Source organism: Calliphora vicina, chromosome 5 (genome assembly GCF_958450345.1).
Source record: "Calliphora vicina chromosome 5, idCalVici1.1, whole genome shotgun sequence".
Classification (NCBI taxonomy): Eukaryota; Metazoa; Arthropoda; class Insecta; order Diptera; family Calliphoridae; genus Calliphora; species Calliphora vicina.
This window is the reverse complement of record NC_088784.1, coordinates 109,977,803-110,001,499: the sequence shown is the minus strand read 5'-3', so window position 1 is coordinate 110,001,499 and position 23,697 is coordinate 109,977,803. Positions and strand designations below refer to the sequence as shown.

The 23,697-nt window shown below is 29.6% G+C and overlaps 1 pseudogene; it reads right to left on the bottom strand.

Moving 5' to 3' along the window:
* Nucleotides 1–7,591: 7,591 nt before the first annotated feature.
* Nucleotides 7,592–22,771, bottom strand: LOC135961529 (uncharacterized; annotated as a pseudogene).
* Nucleotides 22,772–23,697: the final 926 nt, after the last annotated feature.

Sequence of the window (23,697 nt, the reverse complement as noted above, 5' to 3'; positions counted from 1 at the left end):
ATCAGTGCTTAGTTACTTATGGAGAAAAAATATTTTGTAATTTTTACCCGTAGATATTGATTACAAATTAAAGTCAAGTTACCTTTTAGGTAAATTTATCTGCTGGGTATTTCACACCGTAGTTATCTAATTTTTGAAGTTACGGGCATAAAAACAATAGAATTTTTATGAAAAAAAATATTTAAATTTTTGATATTTTGTTTTCAATATAAAACTATCAATTGGTGGCGGGATTTAGGAAATAATGCCCTAAGTCCACTGTTCCATTTAATACTGCTCTTGTTCTGAAATTATTAAAACCATATATGTAAATGTATTGTTTAATTCATTTAACCTACATATACATAAATTTACATTTTCTTTTATTTTATTTTATATTAATATTTTTTATTTTGTTTTAATTTATAAATATTTAAAGTGATTTTTTTTTGGTTCACTTATTGTTGTTTTAAATCAAAGGGAGTTGTTTACAAATTTCTCTTATACTCTTATAATGCAAGTGTGTATTGTGTTGAATGAGTTTTGTTTATTTTTTTTTGGTTTGTTCAATGTTCAATTACATATTTATTTTATTTTATTTTAATAATTTATTTTATTATAATTAAAAAGTCTAAAAAAATTTGTTTATTTCAGCTTTGCAAATATAATTACTAAAAGGCAAAAGGGAAATAGGATTTTTTATCAGCTAAATTTTTTCATTATTATTAATATTTTTTTATTATTATTATAAATTTGTTTTTAAATATTAATATGCAATTGTTTATGTTGCTTAATATAAAATGTTTGTTTGTTTATTTGAAATAAAATCATTGAGTTTTATTTAAAATACTTAATGATTTTATTTTTTTGTTAATAATTTCAGCTAAAGATTCTTTTATCAATTGTTCTACTATTTTCCTTTTCGTTTTGTTATATTTTTTTAATAATAATTTCTTGTTGTTTGCTTTGTATTCAAATGTGTTTGCAGTTTGTAAAAAAAGAACTTAAAAAGTTTATTTGTTTTTAAATTTCATAAAAAATTAACTAAGCTGGCAAATAAATTTAAATATTTTTCATTTTCTTTTGTCTCATCTCTAGATCGATTTCTTAATGTTTTGTATTTGTTTTTTAAGTAAATAAATTCTTATTTATTTTAGAGTTTTCTTGATTTTTATTTAATTAATTTGTTTTTCTCTTTACTTTTTATATTTTTTTTATTTTTATTTTTGAAAAATAAGGCCCGTGTATTTCATACATAAGTTTGTTTGTTTTTTTTTCATCTTGTTAAATGTTCTAGTAGATATTTTAGTGTATTTTTTTCTTATGCAGTTTGTTTATTGAAAAAAAAGCGTGGTTTTATTTATCTATGCTAAACGATTTGAGGTGGAGTGGGTTGTTGCTTTTAAAGAAATTAAAATTTACACCATCTAATATTGATGCCAAAGAAGTACAAAATGCATATTTCAAACTATTAAACACTTTTACATGGCGAAATTTTTAGATACGAACAAATGTTGAAATTAAAACGAAAATCGCAAAAAATTCAAATTTTTGCCTTTTTTTTAAAAAGTACTTTTTTGGGGGCAGTTTCGAAGTAGAATCTTTCTGTAAGAAGTACTTTTTTAGTAAGTACCTTTTGTCCAAATGATGTCTAGAACCAATACAAGAAGTAGTATTAAAAAGTACATTTTCTTTAATATTTCTTTTCAAAATAAAAAGTATTAAATACTTAAAATAATCAAAATTACTATAGAAGAAGTTCCTATAAAAGTAAAACTTTTTAAGAAGTTTTTTTTCAAAAAAGATTATAATACTTTTTTTAAGTACCTTTTCAAAAACGTACTTTAAATCTCTCAAAACAAAATGTACAACACGGAATTTTCCCTGTAATGTGTTGTGCGATCCAATGTCCAGTGACTACGAATTGATGAGCCATTGCCGAAGAAGTATTCGGGAATAGGTTCCCAAATTTCCTTTTTTTTGAAAAATTAGTTGATTAAAAGTAGCGTTTTTGAAAAAGTAAATTTTTTGGAAAAGTACTTTATAAAAAGTACCTTTTTCGAAAAAGTTCTTAATAAAAAGTACCTTTTTGAAAAATTACTTAATAGAAAGTACCTTTTTTGAAAAAGTACTTAATAAAACGTATTTTTTTTTGAAAAAGTACTTAATAAAAAGTAGCTTTTTTGAGAAAGTACTCAATTAAAAGTACCTTTTTTGAAAAATACTGAATAAAAAGTTCCTTTTTTAAAAAATTACTTAATGAATGTACATTTTTTAAAAAAGTGCTTAATAAAAAGTGCATTTTTTGAAAAAGTACTTCATAAAAAGTACTTTTTTTGAAGAAGTACTTAATAATAAGTACCTTTTTTTGAAAAAATACTGATTAAAAAGTATCTTTTTTAAAAAATTACTTAATGAAAGTACATTTTTTGAAAAATTACTTAATAAAAAGTACCTTTTTTGAAATAGTACTTAACTGAAAAGGTGCTTAATAAAAAGTACATTTTTTGAAAAGGTAACTTTTTTGAAAAAATACTTACTAAAAAGTACATTTTTTCAAAAGTATTTAGTGAAAAGTACCTAACAAAAAGTAATTGTTTTGAGAAGGTACCTATTTTGAAAAAATACAGAATAAAAAGTACCTATTTTGAAGAAATACTGAATAAAAAGTAAAAGAAAAAGTCTCTTTTTGAAGGGTACCTTTTTTGAAAAAAGACTGAATAAAAGTACCCTTTTTAAAAAATTACTTAATAAAAAGTAACTGTTTTTGAAGAAGTACTTAATAAAAAATACATTTTTTGAAAAGTACTTAGTAAAATGTATTTTTTTTTTAAAAAGTTTAATATAAAGTACATATCTGTTTTAAAAAAGTAAATTTTTTGGAAAAGTACTTAATGAAAAGTAATTGTTTTGAAAAACTACATTTTTTGAAAAAGTACTTAATAAAAAGTGCATTTTTTGAAAATGTACTTAATAAAAAGTACCTTTTTTGTAAAAATACTGAATAAAAAGTAAATTTTTTAAAAAAATACTTAATGAAAGTACATTTTTTGAAAAAGTACTTAACAGAAAAAGTGCTTTTTTAAGTATTTTTTTTTGAAATAATACTTAATAAAAACTGCATTTTTTAAAAAAAGTACCTTTTTTAAAAGTACTTAAAAAAGAAAGTATGTACATTTTTTGAAAAAGTACCTTTTTTGTAAATTAACTTTTTTTGAAGCAGTACTTAATAAAAAGCAAATTTTTTTGAAAAAGTACTTAACAGAAAAAGTGCTTTTTTAAGTATTTTTTTTTTTTTTGAAAAAATACTTAATAAAAAGTATCTATTTTGAAAAAGTACTTAATAAAAATTAGCTTTTTTGAATAAGTACTTAATAAAAAGTAAATTTTTTTTAAAAAGTACTTAAAAAAGTAGCTGTTATGAAAAAGTACCTTTCTTAAAAAGTACGTTTTTTGAAAAAGTACTTTAAAAAAATATTTAGATGTACACAACACAATTTCTTGAAGTATGGTCGTTTTCAAAAAAAGTACTTAATAAGATACAATTTTCGTAACATGTAAGTATTTACTTCAAAATACATTGCTAAAAAGTACATTTTCTTAAATGGCTTTCTACAAAAATTTACATTTGGAAAATTCTGCAAACTATATAAACTTTCTTATAAAATATTTAAATTTTTAGGCAAATTAGTACTTCAAAATTAATATTTTTCCTGTAAAATACTTAAGGCCGTATTCATAAACAAATTTTAAATTTAAACGTTTTAAAATCAAATTTTGTATGGAAATTTTGCTTTAAAACATTGTTTAAATTCATGGTACAATCAATTTACCTGGTACAATTATTAGATAGAGTTTCTAATATTCACCCCTAAAGCGTCAAACTATGTATTTAATCACTTAACTTTTAATTTGTTGCCGCGATATTTTATAAATTTTTTACGTTTTAATTGAAATTAGTATACACTTATTTAAAAATATAGCCTTTCTTCAATTATTAATAAATTTATGGTTGAAATTGAATTTTTTGTAATAAAAATTTAAATTCAATTTTTTTTTTGACATTTCCTTTTTATATTTTTTCATTTTCTTTCGTGTGACGTTATAGGGAATGTACAATTGAGAACATACTTTATAATAATTGTACCTTGATTGTTCTGCCATGGTTTAAATTTAAATTTTTTTCTGAATACGGGGTTTAAAGTGTGTCTTTATTTTCTTCAGAATTTCTTAAAAAGTACTTTAAATTAATAAGTTTTATCAAAAAGAAATATTTGTTAATTAAATATGTGTAAATTTCTTCAAAAATTGTATAACAACCCACTTACAAACAAAAAGTTTTAATAATTTATATTTGCATTAACCTAAATAAATAATAGATAAAAAAGAAAACTGTGCTTCAAAATGATTTATTAATTTGGTTTTCTATTATTTAGTGCTGTACTGTTGTAATTTATTAAAATCGCTTTGAATACATTTCAATATTTCCCTTCGTGTTACAATTTACTATTTTAGCATTGTTTAGTTTTTATTATTTTTATATAAATATTTATTTATGTATTAGATTTATTTTGGTTTTCTGTTCTTTTTTTGTAGTTTTATAAAAATAAAAAAGAAAAGATTTATGGATTTCTAAAGAAAGTAGTACTCAAATGCAGGCAAATGTTTGCATGGAGATTTTTATTTCGTTTTAAAAAGGGAGAAAAAGAAGAGGATTTTTACAAATTTTGAAATACATTTAAAAAGTTAAACGGTTGGTTTTTTTGTTGAGTAAATACATAATTTATTTAAGTTCGAGGTTTAAATTTGTTGTTACATATTGTAATTTTCATTTAAACATTACATACATACATTTATAATCGTATATACATATATTGTTTAATTAAATTTATTTTATTTAATATTTAAGTTTGATGGTATAAAAATAGAAAAAAGTATTTGAAAAATTTCTCGAAAAAATGTTGGTTTAAAAAAAGTACTTCTTCTTCTTTTGTTTCATTACATTGTTCTTGTTCTTGTTGCTGTTACATTAATTATTTAATTACATTTATTTATTTATGTTTTTTTTTTTTCATTTTAAATGGAATTAGTAGTTGTGTTTTATTGTTTTTTTAATTAAGTTTTAGTTGGTAAGAAAATGACAAAAGGAAATCTGTTGTTTAACAATAATTATTATTTATTTTTTAGTTTTAGCTTTTGTTTTCGTTTTAAGTTTTAGTTTTGTAATACTATTTGGTTGATTGTTTAATTATTTTGTATTATTTGTTATGTTTTTTTTTGTTTTTAATTTTAAGAATTGGAAAAATTTGAGCGTTTTTTTGTTGTTGTTGTAGTGGCTGTTTGTTATTAACTTTAATGGAATGATTTGTTGAAGTGGGGCTCCTCAAACTTGGCTACAATCATTTGAGAACTCACACTCTTTCACAGTTTTGAGCAAAATATTTTCATTTCTGTTTTCATTCTTTACAATATTTTGTTAGTCATCGTTAGTACTTGGAAGGATAGAAATGCATTATGGTATTTTAAGCCGTTTTTTTTTAAATTGTTTTTTTTTTTATTTTTTTTTTTTTTGGTTTAATGAGTTTTATCGAAAAGTTCATCACATTTTTTTTGTTTGTTTGGATATAATTTTAAGTTTTGGATATTTTTTATTATGGTTTCTGGTTTTCTTAATCAATTCATTTCCAATGGTATGTTTTTTTGCATTTAACGTCTCTGTGGTCTATTTGGTTTCATTTACAAATTATTTTTGCACATCCATCATCAGACTTGTCACATTTCATTCTTTCATCCAAATTATTTAGTTTTTCTATTATTGGGAGCTTAGAGTGCTTAAGGAAGTGTAAAGGAAGAGTCAACAAAATTGTACAGATACAAGATGTAGTATTTTCAATTTTGAAACATTTTAAGAGCTTGTCCAAAAGAACGACTATAACTAGAACCAGTTTAGATTCTTTGGTGATATCGTAATTACTTCAAGAAGCTGTTCTAAGGAACAACGTTGTGAACTAGTTCTATAGAACAGAAACTAGTTCCCAGAGAACTTTAGGAACCATTAAAAATTAAATGGTTCCCAGAACTAATTCCAAGTATGACAATTCCAAATAAAAAACAATATTGGAATAACTAGTTCTTGAACCGATTTTAAGAAGGTGCAATAGTTATATAGCGTCTCCGTAGAACTAGTTCAGAGAATGAAAATTTCAAACAAAAATCATTGATTGAAAATCATACTTAAAACTTGTTAGGAAGGTGACAATTTCAAACAAAAATCATTAGTCGCAACACCTAACTAGAATGAGACTGGATATATAAATGCGTTCTAGAACTAGTTGTGAAACTAATATATCTCCTAGGAATACAAATTTGAAATTTTTAAAAATTCCAAACTTTTTTGAAAAAGAATTTTACATTGATATTGATGCATATAAATAATCAATAATCTTACCGTTTTAAAAGCAATTTTAAATTATCATTCTAATCATATACATATGTATATCTTGAGTCTGAACAATAATGCTGACCGATATCTTCGCTTACGAATGAGTTTTGGTTTTATGCATGATTTTGAGTTTGAACTTTTTGCAAAGCAGAAGAATAATAAGAATTTAATGACGTCATAATGATTTCGAAGAAGAAACGTTTTATTTTTATAAGAGTTTTTGATCCCTAGAGTCGCTGATGTGAAGATGTTGGTTGATATTGATGTTATAGTTTGATTTCTGCTGCGGCTGCTGTTTTCCACTCTGACAATGTTGTAACATCAGAGAATAGCAACAGCAGCAGCTGCAGTTGATGTTGTAGTAATAGTAACATTTGCAGTAAATACTAGCAACCCCCATACCACGGAAATGTCCAGCACCATCAGTGCGGAAGCATCAACGGTCGTGCTGTACTGGTCAGCTTCAGTCGTGTCTGTTGTGGTTTGTCCTCGAATTCGTCGTAGTTGTAAAAGGGTGATATTTTGAGGCCCGTCTTTTCGGGTATAATCTTGAAATGGGGTTGCTCGGTGCTAACAATGAGTGGACGCTTCATGGAGTGCATATACTCGGAATGGGGCGCCCCTAGGGGACGTCTAGTGCTGGGTACATTCATTTTTTTGCAAGGCTCGGGTTTTGTATCGTGGTTGTTGTAGTGTGAGTTCTGGGCTGCGTATTTGTTGGGCTTGTAAATGGAGAAGATGTTGTTGATGAGATTCAAAGCCGAATGGCCACCGGCTGCGGGATGGTGGCCAGAACTAGTAGGCTGTTGTGTTTGGACATTGTGATGTTCGGGATAGAAGTTGTTGTACTGGTAGGAGGGCAGCGTTTCGGCTGCCGGATATACCTTGTGGCCGTAGTTGAAGGAGCGGTGTAGGGGCGAGCCAGCATGTTCAAAAAAATGAAAACTACTTGAAGCGGCATTGTTAGCGTCTGTGGGCAGTGATGAGGCGTGCGAGGAATGGTGGTCGACCTGAGGTGGTGATGGCATGCCTTCCAATAGTGATTTCTTAATCATCATACGTTCTTGTTCGCGATCGTGCAAATCAATAGGTTGTCCATTGTTGTAACAACCAACATTGACATTCTTCACCTTCAAATTGCTGTGCATGTTGCGGCGCTGCATGTCCAAGTCAATGGGACTGGGAGGCTTTTCCAATTCCTCCCAGTACTTTTCCAGGTCTATGTTGAAGTCTTGCAAGTCCATTTCGGTGGTGTCCGAGCAAGAGTCTTCATCATAACGACTGGGCGGTTGCACCTCTAGCAGTGATTTGCTTCTAGTGGGCCGTGGATAATGCGAATAAGCGGGGCGCCTGGGAGCACCGGATGACAAGTAACGCTCGTCTTCATCTAAGAATTTGTCTTGCATCATGAGTCGTTCTCTCTCGTCGCGTATAAAGTGATCCAAATCGGTATCGTAGGCCACGGCACGACAGTGCAGATGTTCTTCTTCTTCGGCGGCCGGATGATGACCGGGGCAGTGATAGCGTGAGCGAGGTGGTGGTTGCGGTTGTTGCTGTTGCTGCTGTTGTTGCTGGGCTAAAGATCTGGCCAAGTGGTACTGTTGTTGGCGGTGGTAGCAATAGTCATCGGCGGCACAGCAACATATCACCGTAGGTGGCGGCGGCAGTGGCTGCTCACGTTGACTTCCCCCCGAGAGCAGAGAGTAGCGAGAAGCCGTTGCCACCCGATGATTCGTGCCTCTTCCATCCTCCCACCAGTCCAAATCGTGCAAGTTTCTGTTGCTACCACCACTGACACTAGCACCATAAAAACCAGACAGCGACGAGGTCGACGGCGCCACTCTGCGCCATGTACGTCGTGGCGGCACCGAACCAAACCCTTCGGTGTAGATGTCATCCAACAAACACTTGGCGTTGGTACAGTGCTCTCGGGCACAGCAGGTGTGTGCCTCGTGAGCCGTCGCCAGAGCTGTCTCATCTAAACTATTACTACAATGATAACCCATAGATTTGCGGAAGGCATCATGACGATCACGTCGTGCTTTACCCATGGAAGGAGGTACCTTATAGTCCATGACATCGAATGGCGTGGTTTTGGTCGAAGCACTGAATGAATATGATTTTGGCACATTGGCTTTCTTAAGTATAGAAGTAGTAGGCGGTGCAGTGGGTGCTGGGGGAGGTGGCGAACTGCCTAAGCCCTCCTCAAAGATTCGTTCGGCAAATGTACAACTTTGTGATTTGGGATAATGAAATTCCTTACAACTAATAGAGCGATGAAGCCCATAACTGGCGGAACCCTCGCCTTCACCACGTCTCTCCTTAACCGGGCCACCCTGATATTCAGCCCCTATGCCCCCACCCACAAAATCATCTTCCAAAAACAATTCATCATGTTCCCGTATATTCCTCAATTTGCGATAGTTACTCGCGTACTTTATGCAGTCCGGTACATAGTCGTCGTCCAGGTCTTCGGATTTGTTCGAGTAAATGTTGTCCGTATACCAGGTAGGGTCTAGCTGTCGTGGTATGGGTTTGGGTGGATGCATTCTATCCTTCTTCGATTGACGGTAACTCTCAAAGCAAATATTTTTCATACGTTCCAATTTCTGTTCCCTAATACGCTCCCAATTTTCCCAATTCTTATCGTTCTTACTGCGCCCGCTGCCATCCAGCGAAAAGGTTAAGGTTTTCGTCAAATCATAATCACCATTGTAGTCGACATTTGTGTTTTTCGGTTCGATTTTATCTTTGCCTTGGAAATTGTTGTAGTTGGTTTGACCGCCACCGCTGTCGGTAACGACAATGCGTATTCGACGTTTGGTCTTGTCGATCAATTTCGAAGACAAAGAGGATTTGTGTGGCGGCTTATCGCGTTCAGATGATGGGTCTTCGGGCTGTCACACCTCTTGCAAGTACTTGACGGGGCAATAGCCCTGGCGATTGTCAGCTGAACGAACCATAACCATGCCGTTAACTTCGTCACCGGTCTGAGAAGAAGTTTAAGAGTATTATATAACAATAGCGTTGGCAATTTATTAACTGATCAAGTGATTAAAAATTATGTCTTACTTGTATAACAATTTGATCCCTTAATAAAGTCATATTTTCTCCACGTTCACCATCTGACACTTGCAAATTGTGTGTAACTTGCAGTGGCTTTTCGTTGGCATTCAAACGCACACAATACTTGGAGGGAAAGTAGCCAACACGACCCAACACTTTACCCTTCCACCAATCAGGATCCGAAGTATCAATAACAGTAACCTGGAAAACAAACAAAACGAATTAATTTTAAATAAATGTTTAAATATTTGCTGTAATTAATGATTGACTGTATCGTATCAATTAAACCACTATAGCGGAGGAAAAAAGCGTGTTATTGCCAGCATGAAGGACACAAAAATTAAACATTTGACCACATTGGCTTAAGGACTTTAATGGAAAATACAAATACAGGTGTGTAACAGGTAATTCAGAGAGTCATTACTTTTATTACATGACCAAGCAGGCAGGCTCATTCAAATAAGAAGAAACGATAATATTTATATGACATGTCCCCCTCTATTATGGATGGCTTGACTCCATTTTATTTTTCATTCAGTTGTAAATACTTTCCGTTACAATATGGCGAACAACAACAGCAATATCGTATTGATGATGTGGATGAGCAGGATGAGTATGTTTACATTACCATTGATTGTCCGCCAGGCAACTGGATGGCAACTGTGTTCACAAATTTCCCTCATAAAATGTTAAAGACATAGACAACAATAACAACGACAGCAGAATTGATAAGAGGAAATGTTAAAGTGGTAGATTGGTTGGAATGGCACAATGCCATCCATACATACATCCATCCATCCATTGCACACGTGCCAAAGGAATCTTTTCCGTTGCAATTTACCGCCTTTAGTGCTGTGGGTTCTCTGGTTTGCAATACCAGTCTACTTTATTGCTTTAATGCGGGTCTTTTTGCTACTTTTTGTCTGCTTTGCTCAAGATGGGACAGGCACCAGGAGACAGAGAGTGTGAGAGATAGAGAACGAGACCGAGTAGAAGGAATTACAATGAACATGTTTAAAAAGGAAGTAAACATGACTTGATTGCGTAGTTAAAAATATTCACCAGATAATGTCAATTGTGCCTTTAGTTATTTCTTGTTATTTTCATTTGTTGTTGTTGTTGCTGCTGCTGCTGCAACAGTTATTGTTCTTGTTGTTGTTGTTGCTGTTTTTATTATCATCTACAATTGTGTCCATTTTTACCATTATTTTATGGTTATTTTGAGATGTTCAAACAGCAAAAAATTTCAAGAAATTGTTTCCTCGTAATCATTGTTTTTATTCAGTTTTTTTTAAACTTTTTTTTTGGTTTTGCATTTCTATTGACCTGATTTTTTGAAGAAATTTGTATCTGGTTTTTTGTTTGTTTCTTGTTGGCTGTTGGTGTAGGAGCAGAGTAACAAGAGTGAAAGGAAATGTTTGGCTTGTTAAGATTTTATTCAAAGTAAAGAGTTAAATTTGGTTATTTTTACTCCAATTTTAAATTCTGTAGTGGTATGTATGTTTAACTAATATCAGTTTTATTCGATATAAACCTATAGAGAATTAATGAAGTGAATTTACAACTATCATAGCCGAAATTTTTTGTAATAAACCATTATCCAGTAAATAACTTGATTGAGTTGAAAAAAAATCTTGAATTTTTCCAAAAAATCTATTTCGCCCCTACCGATTTTGCTTATATTTTATCTTAATTCTGTCATAATTATTTACCACTTTTGAGATTTTCTATGCTCTTTAGGTCCAACATTATTCTATGTCATGAAGAAACTAAATACTAAAAATGTTAGCAAAATTATTTTATGGTTATTTTGAGAAAAAATGCTATTTTTTCAGTTTTAGTAAAAAGTTTGCCATTAAATAATTAATGTTGCATTTTAATGTAAAATAATCGAACTTTGGATTCCCACCCACTCGGGCCCATGTAAACTTTATTTCATGTTTCTAGGTTGATTGGTGAAGAAATTACAAAAAGTAATATTCGAATAAAGAAAAAGTACCAAAAAGTCTCCCCCTAGAATTCTCACTCACTTAGGACCATATATGCTTAATTTCATGTTTCTAAGACCATTGTTATAGAAAATTCAAAAAGTACCATTAGAAGAATAAAAAAGTACCTATAGTTCAGTTCTTACATTTTGGTACCTAAATATGATCCCCTATTCCTAACACTAACTTCACTCAGATACATAATAGCTCTCAAAAAATATTTCATTTTGCCAAAATTGTTTATGCTACAGACATGCCTTAAAACCTGTGTTAATATGCCCCAGAAAAAATATTATTTAAAAGAAGTACCAAACAGTTAAGCCTGATTTAGCCCAATATAAACCTTGGCACTCGAGTTCCAAATAACACTCTGTTAGTTCATTTTTGTACGAATCCAGGAACCAATGTTAAATAAATTATCAAAATTGGCTTAATAATTTCAAATAAAATGTATTTTCCCGATTTTATCTCCTTTTTGGTACCTTTTTATCCCCATTGCGGTGGTACAATTTTATTCAAATAAAAATCTGCATCATGGTGGGAGTTCATAATAAAATATTCGTATGTCTATGTCAAATTATAAAAAAACTTATTTTATGAAAAAGTACCAAAAATAAACCGAATTTGTATCCCTTAAGGGTTCGTATTTCCAAAAAGTACCAAACTTATATTTTTTATTTTTTGATAAGTAAAGAATACGATTTAAAATTTGTGTTTAAAAGATACATAGGGTGCCAAAAAAGTACCAAAATACAGTTTTTACCCGTTTTCTCCCCTGAAAGGTTTGAATTTCGAAAAAGTACGAAATACATGTCAGCTTATTTTTTAAATGGAGTAACATGCAATTTTAAGTTTATTTGTATCTTTATAAGTTTTGAAGATATAAGGTTACCGAATTTACCCTTTTTTACACCCTAAACGTTCGAATTTCCAAAATTCCCTTCATAGTGGATCGTTTTGGGGATGGAGGAACTCACAGTAATGATTCTAGCTTCAGCTGTGCGATGATGAATCAGTCAGTCATTCATTCAGTCAGTAACGTTATTCTTTTATATATGTAGATTATAAAAATAGTTAAAAAATCGAGGTTGTCCTGGTTTTTTCTTTATACCGAATCGTCTGGATTTTAAATAGACCGAGCCGGGAGAATTCTCGAAAATATTGATGTATGAATTATGCATGTTAGTTATTTGGGAGCTCGGAAATTTGATTTCAAAATACAGACTATCATACAGATTATATGACTATATCGACTTCGCTGTCTATAACGGTCCACAATATAATAATTTAAGAGGTTGCAAATGAAAACTGTAGAAATTACAAACTTATTTATAACCTTGCCACTAAAGATGAAGGATATACTAAGATATCGACCCCTTTGCGCGAAATTATCTTAAGTTACAAAAACCAAATTTTACAGGAGAGCTTTATTAATAAATTTCTTTGCTTTGGCTGGTATCGTCCATAGAAAATGCGATACAATAAACGATTTAGTAAAATCAATTTCACATACGTTAAAATAATATTTCCATAAATATAGCGAATATCGATATAATATTTTACTATATATAAATGTAACATAAGAAAATTTCGCGCAAATGGGTGGATATTATTTTCTTAATAGAAAATAATAGTTTGCAAAAAGTGATCATAACAAATAAATTTCATCTTTATCTTGGACAATTTTTAACCCAAATATAAACCGAAATCAAACGATGCAAATAGGAATCATATCGATGCTAAAGAAATCGGGGTATCTGTGTACAATCAGAGTTTGTGCTATTTTTCATAAAATTTACTAATAATTCAAAGTTAAAAAATCCAGTAAGTAATTTTAATTTAGTAATGAATTTAGTAACTTGCAGACAATATAAATATATTTTAAATATCTGTTTATTTAAAATTTACTTGCAGTATCTTATTTTAACTTTTTTTCATTTCATATATATAATCCCCCTGACCACACATTATTGGATTGTGAATGAAATGAAGTAAGTGCTGGTTATAAATTTTATATAAAAATAATAAATGAAATATATGTATTTATGTGTTTGTATTTATGACTATTTGCCTGGGGAAATATTGTTTAGATTTTGGCTAAACGCTGCCAATACCACATGGGTATAAACATATGTTTTACAATTTTTGTTATTGTTGCTATTTTTATGTCACATTTTTTTTTGGGGATTTTGTGCAAAAAAAAAAAAGAGTAAGAAAACATGAGAGATAGTTGTTAACTTGATTGTAAAATGTTTTATAATGCTGCATAGATGTTGTTGGTCAACAAAAAGTACAGACACAGACTTATAACTTACATACTTTTATTAGGTTTTATATGAAAGCAGGGATGTTAAAATTTTGAGAAGTTGTACTTTTCAGGACATTTTCATAACAAGTAATTAAATGTTGAAATTAGTCTCAGTGTACTTTTTAGATTTCTGTAATTAACTATTTGCAGACATTTGCTAAAAAATCAATTTTTACTTCACTTATTTCTGTGCCGGAACGAAAATTATAGATACTATCAGCTCTTAAATTTTTTTTTACCCTCTAAATTTGTCTGGATTTGTACGAAATACCATTTATGTTAGGAGTTGCTACTAAATAAGTACCAACCATTGTACTAACAAAAAGTACCAATTTCGTTAGTATGTATTTAAACCATTTCACCATTTTTATGTGAATATGTCAGTATTTGTGAGAGTAAGTAACATATGTTTTATTAGGTTTCATGTTGTTTTAGATATTTGAGAAATGTATTTCTTTAAGCACAGTATGATTGCAAGATTATACACTTTCGAACACATATGCACACACGCATACAGGGTGATTCATTCAGAGGTATTTATACCCTTCACTACCAGTGGTAAGGCTATCAGCGCAAAAGTGGTGTAACCCCCTTCAAAAGCAGCTCCATCTGCTTTTGCATACCAAAAGGTGGCTTACTCCACTTTATATTGGTAATGGGTAATGTAAGGAATACAATACCAGAACAGCAACCAACAAAAATTGTGGGTTACACTACTTTAGCACTGATGGCCTCATATGTATGTATAAGTTTGTTCCGTTTGTAATGTCGACATTTTTCATTTGCGACACCATAAAGTATTCTGGATCATTATAGATAGCGATATGTCCGTATATCTGTTGAAATCAACTCTTCGAAGCCCCCAAATAATGTAGAAATAAGATTGATACATCAATATATTGGGTATAACCCTGGTTCGGTTGCTACTTAAAATCAAGAAAATCGGCCAACAAATGGCTCAAGAATAGTACGATTTTTTACTTATATCTCGATTACTAAGTCATGTACATATAGATATTAAATGAAAGGCATTTCAAAGACCTCCAATAGAATTTTGGACTCAAATTATTGTTTATCAATTTTCTTTTACCATAATTATTTTTGGTGAGATATATGAAAAGACGGAGATAATATTTATGGCTGAGATACAAGGAAAAACCAGGGCAAGCTCGATTTATTATCTATATATGTATATGTATGTCATTAGTATATACAATATAGATATCGAATGATAGATATTTTAAAGACCTTTGCAATCACGTATATAATGCCATAGTAATTTGGACCTACAATGGGTCAAAATCGGGAAAAATATTTTTTAACCTGAATTTTTTGTCATATAATTTTTTTCTCTTATAAATTAAAATTAAAAAAAAAATTTCTTTCAATTTTTTTAAAAATTTTTAAAAAAAAAAATTTTATTTAATTTTTTTTTAAATTTTAAAAAAAGTGTTTTTAATTTTTTTAAAAAAATTAAAAAAAAAAATTGAAATACAAATTTATTTTTTATTTTTAAAGTTTTGAATTTATTAGTAGGGTTTTTAATTTCCCGAACTTTTTTGATTCCCGGGAATCGGTAAATTTTTTTCTACATTCCCGGGTACCCGGCTATTCCCGAAATATATAATGATACTGTAAATTAGGAATATTATAGCCAAATTTCCTATAAAAACTTAGTGTCATAATTATTAAATATCAGAACTTCGAATTAATAAATAAAATTTGAGCTTAATTCACTAAAATCTTAATCCGTAATTAAAAACTGTCAGCCTTTCATTCCATAAATCCATTCCTAATATTTAATTTTTTAGATTCATTCCAAAGCCAGAATTTATTTCCAAAACAGAATTTATTTAAACTTTGAATGATTAAATTTTTGTTAAATCAAATCATTTACAAAATTAATTGAAAAATTGTCTTATACCTTTTTGTACTAGATTTTAATTAAAGAAAAATTTAATCATTTAATAAATTTTTGAAGCTATTTTGTTATGGATTTGAAGAAGAAATTTAAAGAAATTAGAATGATTCAATAAGAAATAAATTCAATAAATAATGAATTCTTTTTTTAAATGTTCATACGAAAAACCTCAAATAAATAATAATAATAAGCGGTCTATTACTACGTTTATACGTAGCCTATTCGCAAATAAAAATTATTTGCAATTAACTAATTAACTAACTCTCTGTTTATATGTCACTTTTCTTATTTTTTTAAATGCAAAAATGAAAGAATTAAAAATTCTTTTTTGTCTTACAATTCAATTAATGCAAAAACGCAATGAAATATTTAAAAAACGAAAGAAACACTAAAAACGTTAAAAAATATGGCAATGTTTAAAATCTTATTTGCAAATAGTGTCGTTAATCAGGAATTGTTTTCGTGAGTTAGCTATTTGCAAATAAAAAAATAATTCACTGTTTATACGGCAAATTTTTCTAATTACAATATTTTTATTTGCGAATAAGCCTTGCGTATAAACGTAGTATATTATTGCCAATATATAAGCAAAAGACTGTAAAAAACTGTTCACTGATTTTAGTTTTCTATGTATTTTCGTCAGTTTTTAATTCCCGGGAATCCCGACTAAAAATCCCGGGAATCGGGTAGTTGAAAATTAGCAAAATTCCCGGGAAATTTGTACCGGGAATTCCCGGGATAAAAACCCTATTTATAAGTGAAAAAAATTGTTGACAAACATTTTTTTTTTAATTTTTAAAATTTTTAATTAATTAGTGAAAAATATTGTTGACAAAAAAATTCATCATCGATATTTCGAGCCCAGAACCGAGCATTCCGGACCTGTCAACTGGCCGATTAGATCGAAGATATCACAGCTCCTGATTTTTTGTTTGGGATTATGTAAAATTATGTAATTAAGAAAAAGTCTTCGTCGATAAGCCAGTTAAGATTCAAGACTTGGAAGCCAACATTAGTAGCGTAATTCGCGAGATACAATTATCAATTTCGAATGGGCATCATAAAGAGTAGTCACAGACAACATTTAATATGATATAGATATATATAGTCATGTTCTTTTGCATATATCTTGACCGAACCAGGACTATAACCGAAATATTGATGTATCAATCATGTTTCTGAGCTTCAGAAATTTGATTTCAACAGACATCCAGATATGACTATATTGGCTCCTCTATCTATAACGATCCAGAACATATACGCTTTATTATAACTTATGATGGAGGGTCATAATAAAGATGCCAACATCCAATTCTATTTTATGGGTTTTGTTTAAAATATTAAAAACAAAACTCTAAATAAATCACCCTGTACTTACACAAAGTCATTTAACCAAAAAAAAAAGATCTCTGATACACAAATACTGTGTAACCCCTAAGGGGTTTTAGGGGCTGCAACGAAGTAGGGGAGTTGTAATGTAACCAAAGAGATAGATATTACCAAATTGATATGATTTTGTATTTGGACACACAGATACGATACTCGTACACATGCTTTGCTTTGTGTTTATGAAAACAGTAGGAAAGCATTACATTTTCCGAAAAGCTAAGTAAATGTACAATATCCATTTCTAAAGCCATATTAAGAGGTCAAGTAAATGTGAATACAATCTGTAAAAGTACTATATAAATACAAATAACAGATATTAAATACAAATTACACTTACTTTATAACCCGCTTTCAAATCCAACTCATCAGCATGTCTGGCTTTGAAATTGTATAGAATAACATATAAATTTGTGGGCAACAAACGATGAGATTTCTAAGGGAAAAAGAAAAACAAACATTACATTTTCTTAAAACTTATAGAATATGTAGAATTAATAAGCATTAAAAACTAAAAAAATCTAATAATTTACCAATTTCTGTTTCTTGGTCTTGTAAAAAAACATCAATATTTTGTATAGTTTGTGAGAAAAATGAAAACGAAAAATATTTAAAGAATACCTGAAAATATCTTACTGGGGAGGGACAGGGTGAAGTACTGGCCGATGATTGAGACTTTTCCATTTCGTCGGGTAAATCCACACTGCCGCCACGCATGCCACGACTGGCATACAACAACTTACGACCCTGATGCGAGGGACTAGAGGGAGCTGTAATATTTTGTAGTAAATTTTTTTTTTTATTTACCAAAAAAGAAAACAATTTTATGGATTATTATTTATTAACCCGCTGTCGTACAAAACCTGGTGCAGAAATTTATTATTATTATTATCTTTGATTGAGTTAAATGAAAAAAATAAATAAAACGTGCTTAGGATTTTTAAATAAAACTATGAAAACAAAAACCAAAACTAAAATAAATATAGTAAATCAAAGAAACAGAATGTTTTAAAAAAAAGAAACTAATAAAATAACATAAGTTCATGCGTAAAATTAAACTAAAAATGGGTTACTAAGTAGAGGTAAGCAGTAAAACTCAAGGTTAATGTAATAGAAAGTTGGTTATAAGGATTTCGCTGTATGTTTCAAAATCTTATGAATGGTGGCTGAAACTCAAAAATATTTTTGTATTTAAAATGAATGTAGTTTTGCTATAAAAGTTGAAAATATCTAGAGACTTGAGATACTGTGGTTATCTTGTTATAAACAAATATAGAGAGTCAACTTAGTATGGCCGCATTTGAGAAAAATGCTGCAAACTTTTAAAAGTTTCTACACAACAAGTTGAGATACCTGTTGGCAGACATTGTATCTCAATTTGTTGCAACAACAGGAAAAGAAAATAATTTTCAACTTTTTCTATGAAAAAACTCAGTTTTTTAATAATTTTTTGGTGTTTTTCATACAAAAATTTGAAAATTGTTTTCCTTTGGTGTTTCTGAATCAGGACCTTAATTTCGGAACAACTTGCCATAAATAGTCAAACATGATTTCATCAAGAGTCATTTATAATTTTTAAACAATATTCTAGGTAAATCATTGGAAATTTAAAAAACATTTAAGGAAATTTTGGCGATGCAGGACGCAGCAACTCAAGGAAATTTGATATCATTGTGAATATGAATATTTGTATCAATGATGCTGATTAAAATAATGTTCAATTAGTACTTTTCTCAATCTTGCAGTACTAAAATTAAAAATTTGAATTATTTTCATATTAGTTTACTAAATTATTTATAAAAATATATTGTTATACTGAAGATTTTCTAAACAAAATACTGTTATACTGACAATGTTTCAATAAAAATATTGTTATAATGAAGATTTTCTATAGAAAATACTTAAGCTATACAGAAAGCCATTCTGAGTGTAAAGGAATTAGTAAAGTTGTCCTGTTACATTACATTCTTAGCAAAATATGTCCCAAATGGTTTAGATATATGTATATTTCTTCAATATTTAGAAAAAAATAAAAAAAAAAATAATTTTTTTCCAAAATAAAAACTTTTTTTGACTTTGTTTCAAAATGGGGCCTATTTTTTTTGCTTAAAATATAACTTAGGTCTATTCCTTTAAGAGCTTTTTGGTCGCTTTGTTTGGCCAAAATGTAATATTTTTACTACCTCTAACTCAGAGACTTCTTGACCGATCTTGATGAAAAATTGTGTCTGATCGGAAGACTTCGATTTGAAAAGTTGGTTCACTTGTTGGTTCAATGTTGCAGATACATATTGTTACGAAATTGCATTATCAATTTGAATTTAACGGTCTGTAATGTCTGCTTGCATCAATAGGTAGAAACTTCTACTTCTAAAATATTAACTGTGAAGCGGTTTTAAAAGCTCTGGGTTATAATTGTAGAAACAGATAATACTGGAATTTGCTAGTAGATGACGCGGTATATATAAATAGTAACAGCGAGTTGTTAAGGAGCCAGTTTAACGTAGGCACTATATGACTTAACATACAAAAGCTTTCTGGCAAACTTTATTTTCAACTTTATTTTCAAATAAGCTGGATAATAAGGGCAATTTGAAGATTAAATTTATTTTTGTTCGCGATGTCCCAAAAGTAAGCTGTTTTAATGTTTGAGTTAATAAAGCAATTAATGTAACAAAAAACAAAAAATAATAAAATTTTGCACCAACCGGGGGCTGAATTATAATTAAATATCAAAATATGATACTAATTAATATAATTTAATTCCTTGTTATAATTTTTTGTTTGTTGGTAACCATAATATAATCATTTGTAATCATATTATACTCAAACGTTCATATTGTACTAGTAGCACAACCATAATATGATTGAGTCCAATGATTCTATCTCAACCATAATATGGTTAAGTAAAAACATGATAACTGATATGGTAATATTGTGCTTGTAGTTCAACCATATTATGACTGCGTACAACTTTATTATGATTGAAACATCAATCATAATGACGCTAAGTATCATACTATTCCTGTAACTCAATCATATTATGGTTGAGTCCAACCATATTATGATATATTTCAACCATATTATGATATATTTCAACCATACTATGGTTGATTCCAACCATACTATGGTTGATTCCAACCATACTATGGTTGATTCCAACCATACTATGGTTGATTCCAACCATACTATGGTTGATCCAACCATACTATGGTTGATTCCAACCATACTATGGTTGATTCTAACCATACTATTATGGTTGATTCCAACCATACTATTATGGTTGATTCCAACCATACTATTATGGTTGATTCCAACCATACTATTATGGTTGATTCCAACAATACTATGGCTGATTCCAACCATACTATGGCTGATTCCAACCATACTATGGCTGATTCCAACCATACTATGGCTGATTCCAACCATACTATGGCTGATTCCAACCATATTATGGTTGATTCCAACCATACTATGGTTGATCCAACCATACTATGGTTGATCCAACCATACTGTGGTTGATCCAACCATACTGTGGTTGATCCAACCATACTATGGTTGATCCAACCATACTATGGTTGATCCAACCATACTATGGTTGATCCAACCATACTATGGTTGATCCAACCATACTATGGTTGATCCAACCATACTATGGTTGATCCAACCATACTATGGTTGATCCAACCATACTATGGTTGATCCAACCATACTATGGTTGATCCAACCATACTATGGTTGATTTCAAACATACTATGGTTGATTCCATCCATACTATTATGGTTGATTCCATCCATACTATTATGGTTGATTCCAACCATACTATTATGGTTGATTCCAACCATACTATTATGGTTGATTCCAACCATACTATTATGGTTGATTCCAACCATACTATTATGGTTGATTCCAACCATACTATGGCTGATTCCAACCATATTATGGTTGATTCCAACCATACTATGGCTGATTCCAACCATACTATGGCTGATTCCAACCATATTATGGTTGATTCCAACCATATTACGGTTGATTCCAACCATATTATGGTTGTATTCAACCATATTATGGTTGTATTCAACCATATTATGGTTGTATTCAACCATATAATTGTAACTCAATCATATTATAGTTGATTAAAACCATACTATGGTTGATTAAAACCATACTATGGTTGATTACAACCATACTATGGTTGATTACAACCATACTATGGTTGATTACAACCATACTATGGTTGATTACAACCATACTATGGTTGATTACAACCATACTATGGTTGATTACAACCATACTATGGTTGATTACAACCATATTATGGTTGCATTCCAACCATATTATGGTTGCATTCATATATATGTATATTCATATACATATACATATATCATTCATATACATACTTGTATCTCAATCATGCTATGGTTGATTACAACCATACTATGGTTGTATTCAACCATATACTTGTAACTCAATCATATTATTGTTGATTCCAACCATATTATGGTTGATTCCAATTGAATACATGCATATTATGAGTGAGCCCAACCATATAATGATTGGAGTTAACTATATTATGTTGATTTCGATCATATTATGATTGTCATGAAGTCATAATATTTAAATATATTAGCTGAAACTACCATATTTTGGTTGAACATTTATTATGGGCAACATTTTTGATCAAATGCTTTTTTAAAGTTGACTCTCTATTTTTCAACACATTTTAATCGATAAAGGGAACAAATGCTACTGTTATTAAGTTTAGCTCAAAATTACAGTTACGAACTAACTATTAAGTAGTTAAATATTGTATAACAAAGTGTTTTCAAAATTATTCAAATTTAAGGTAAAGCTAAATACTTGTAGAGTTATTAAATTATGTATTTATTAAATATTGTAGTAATAAAACAAATTTATTCAAATGTTCTAAACTACATTAACTACATTTAACAAAATTATTTAAAATTATAAAATTTATTTATATTTAGCAAATAAATGATTTGTATTTATATATACAGGGTCATTATTAAATACGATCTACAATGAAATGAGTTAAAATTGTGTAGTGTCTCTTTGTAGTCAGTCTGTAAGAGAAAGAATATCCTGTAGGAGACAACAACAGGAGCTTAAATCCATAAAATAGTTGTGGTTGTTGTTTGTTATAGTTGCTATTATTAGGTACATAATACACACACAATTCACAGTTATTATAGAAAGTTCACAAAAAAAAAAACAAAGAAAATAAATGAAAGGACTTTTGACAGGGGGTGGGAGATGCATTTCATTTCATTTTTACAACATCAATAAACAGTAATGGGTGAAGACAATTTAGAATAAATAGTATTAAGGGTAGGTTTTTGATTTGACTTGGCTAAATGGCTTGCTTAGTCCATCCATAGCACAAGGACATTGACAGTGACAGTGAGTGGGAGGATAGAGATGAAAGAAAGAAATTACTTACAATGCAAACGACTATTATTGGAAGGTGGTGTACTGTGCTCTAAATGGCCACCCGAACCTCCATGATAATAACTGCTTGAGGCACCCGTCGTTGTCGGACCGGCAGCCGGCTGTCTACGTCTCATTTGTCCATGTAATTCTGATGATTCGGGTGAATCCAAACTCAGGGATTTCATGCGTAAATTTAATTTTTGTCTTCTTGGTGAATGGGGTGCTATTTTATTTTAATGTCAATTGCATAATACGTGATTTTTTGATTGTTTGGTAGCCACCCATTTAAAATAATTTTGGTTGGTTTCAGTGTTGCAGTTTGTTTGTGTTTTTTATTTTTTTTTATTTTTGGAAATTATTTTATTTTTATTTGAAATAAAATATTTGTATGATGGATTGATGATGATTTATTTTTAATAATGAGCAGCATATTGTTGTTTGTTATTTTTGTTTTCCAAAGAAAATAAATTTAATGCAATAAAAAACGATAATAATGTTAATTTTCATATATATTATTGGTTAAATATTAAATATTATTTATAGAGATAATAATAATAGAGCAGTTAACTACATTTAATTAAAATTTTGTTTTTTTGTTAATTATTTTTTAATTTTTTTTACAAAACAAGTGAAACATAAATTCAAGTGGAAAAGTTTAAAGTTGTTTTGTTGCAAGAGCAGTAAGTGGTGTAGTAAACAAGGAAAAGTAGACGAAAGAAAATATGTATGTATTTATATGTAGTAGGTGTAGACGTAGTAAATATAACATTGAATTAAATTTTAATTAGTAAATAAACACCAGTGTTGTGCCAGTTGTATAGTTCTTGTATGTAGCAAAGTTTTGTAAACTTAAGCGAGTAAAGTTTTTGTTTTGTTGCTGATAAGTGTGCATGTGAGTGGAAGTTGTTGAACAGCGGGAATAGTTGGTGGATTTATTTAAAAATTGGAGATTTTTTTTGTTTGTTTTTAATGATTGCTAGCTAACAAGGGAAGTATGAGCTTAATGTTTAATTTGTCTAAAATATGAATTTTCTATAAATATTAAGTTTTTGATTTTATCAAAGTTTTAAGGAGTTTACTTTTAAACATTATATTTTATAGTTGCAGGTTCTTTAAAGCTTTTATGTTAAGTTTTCTAATAAAATATTGTTAAAGC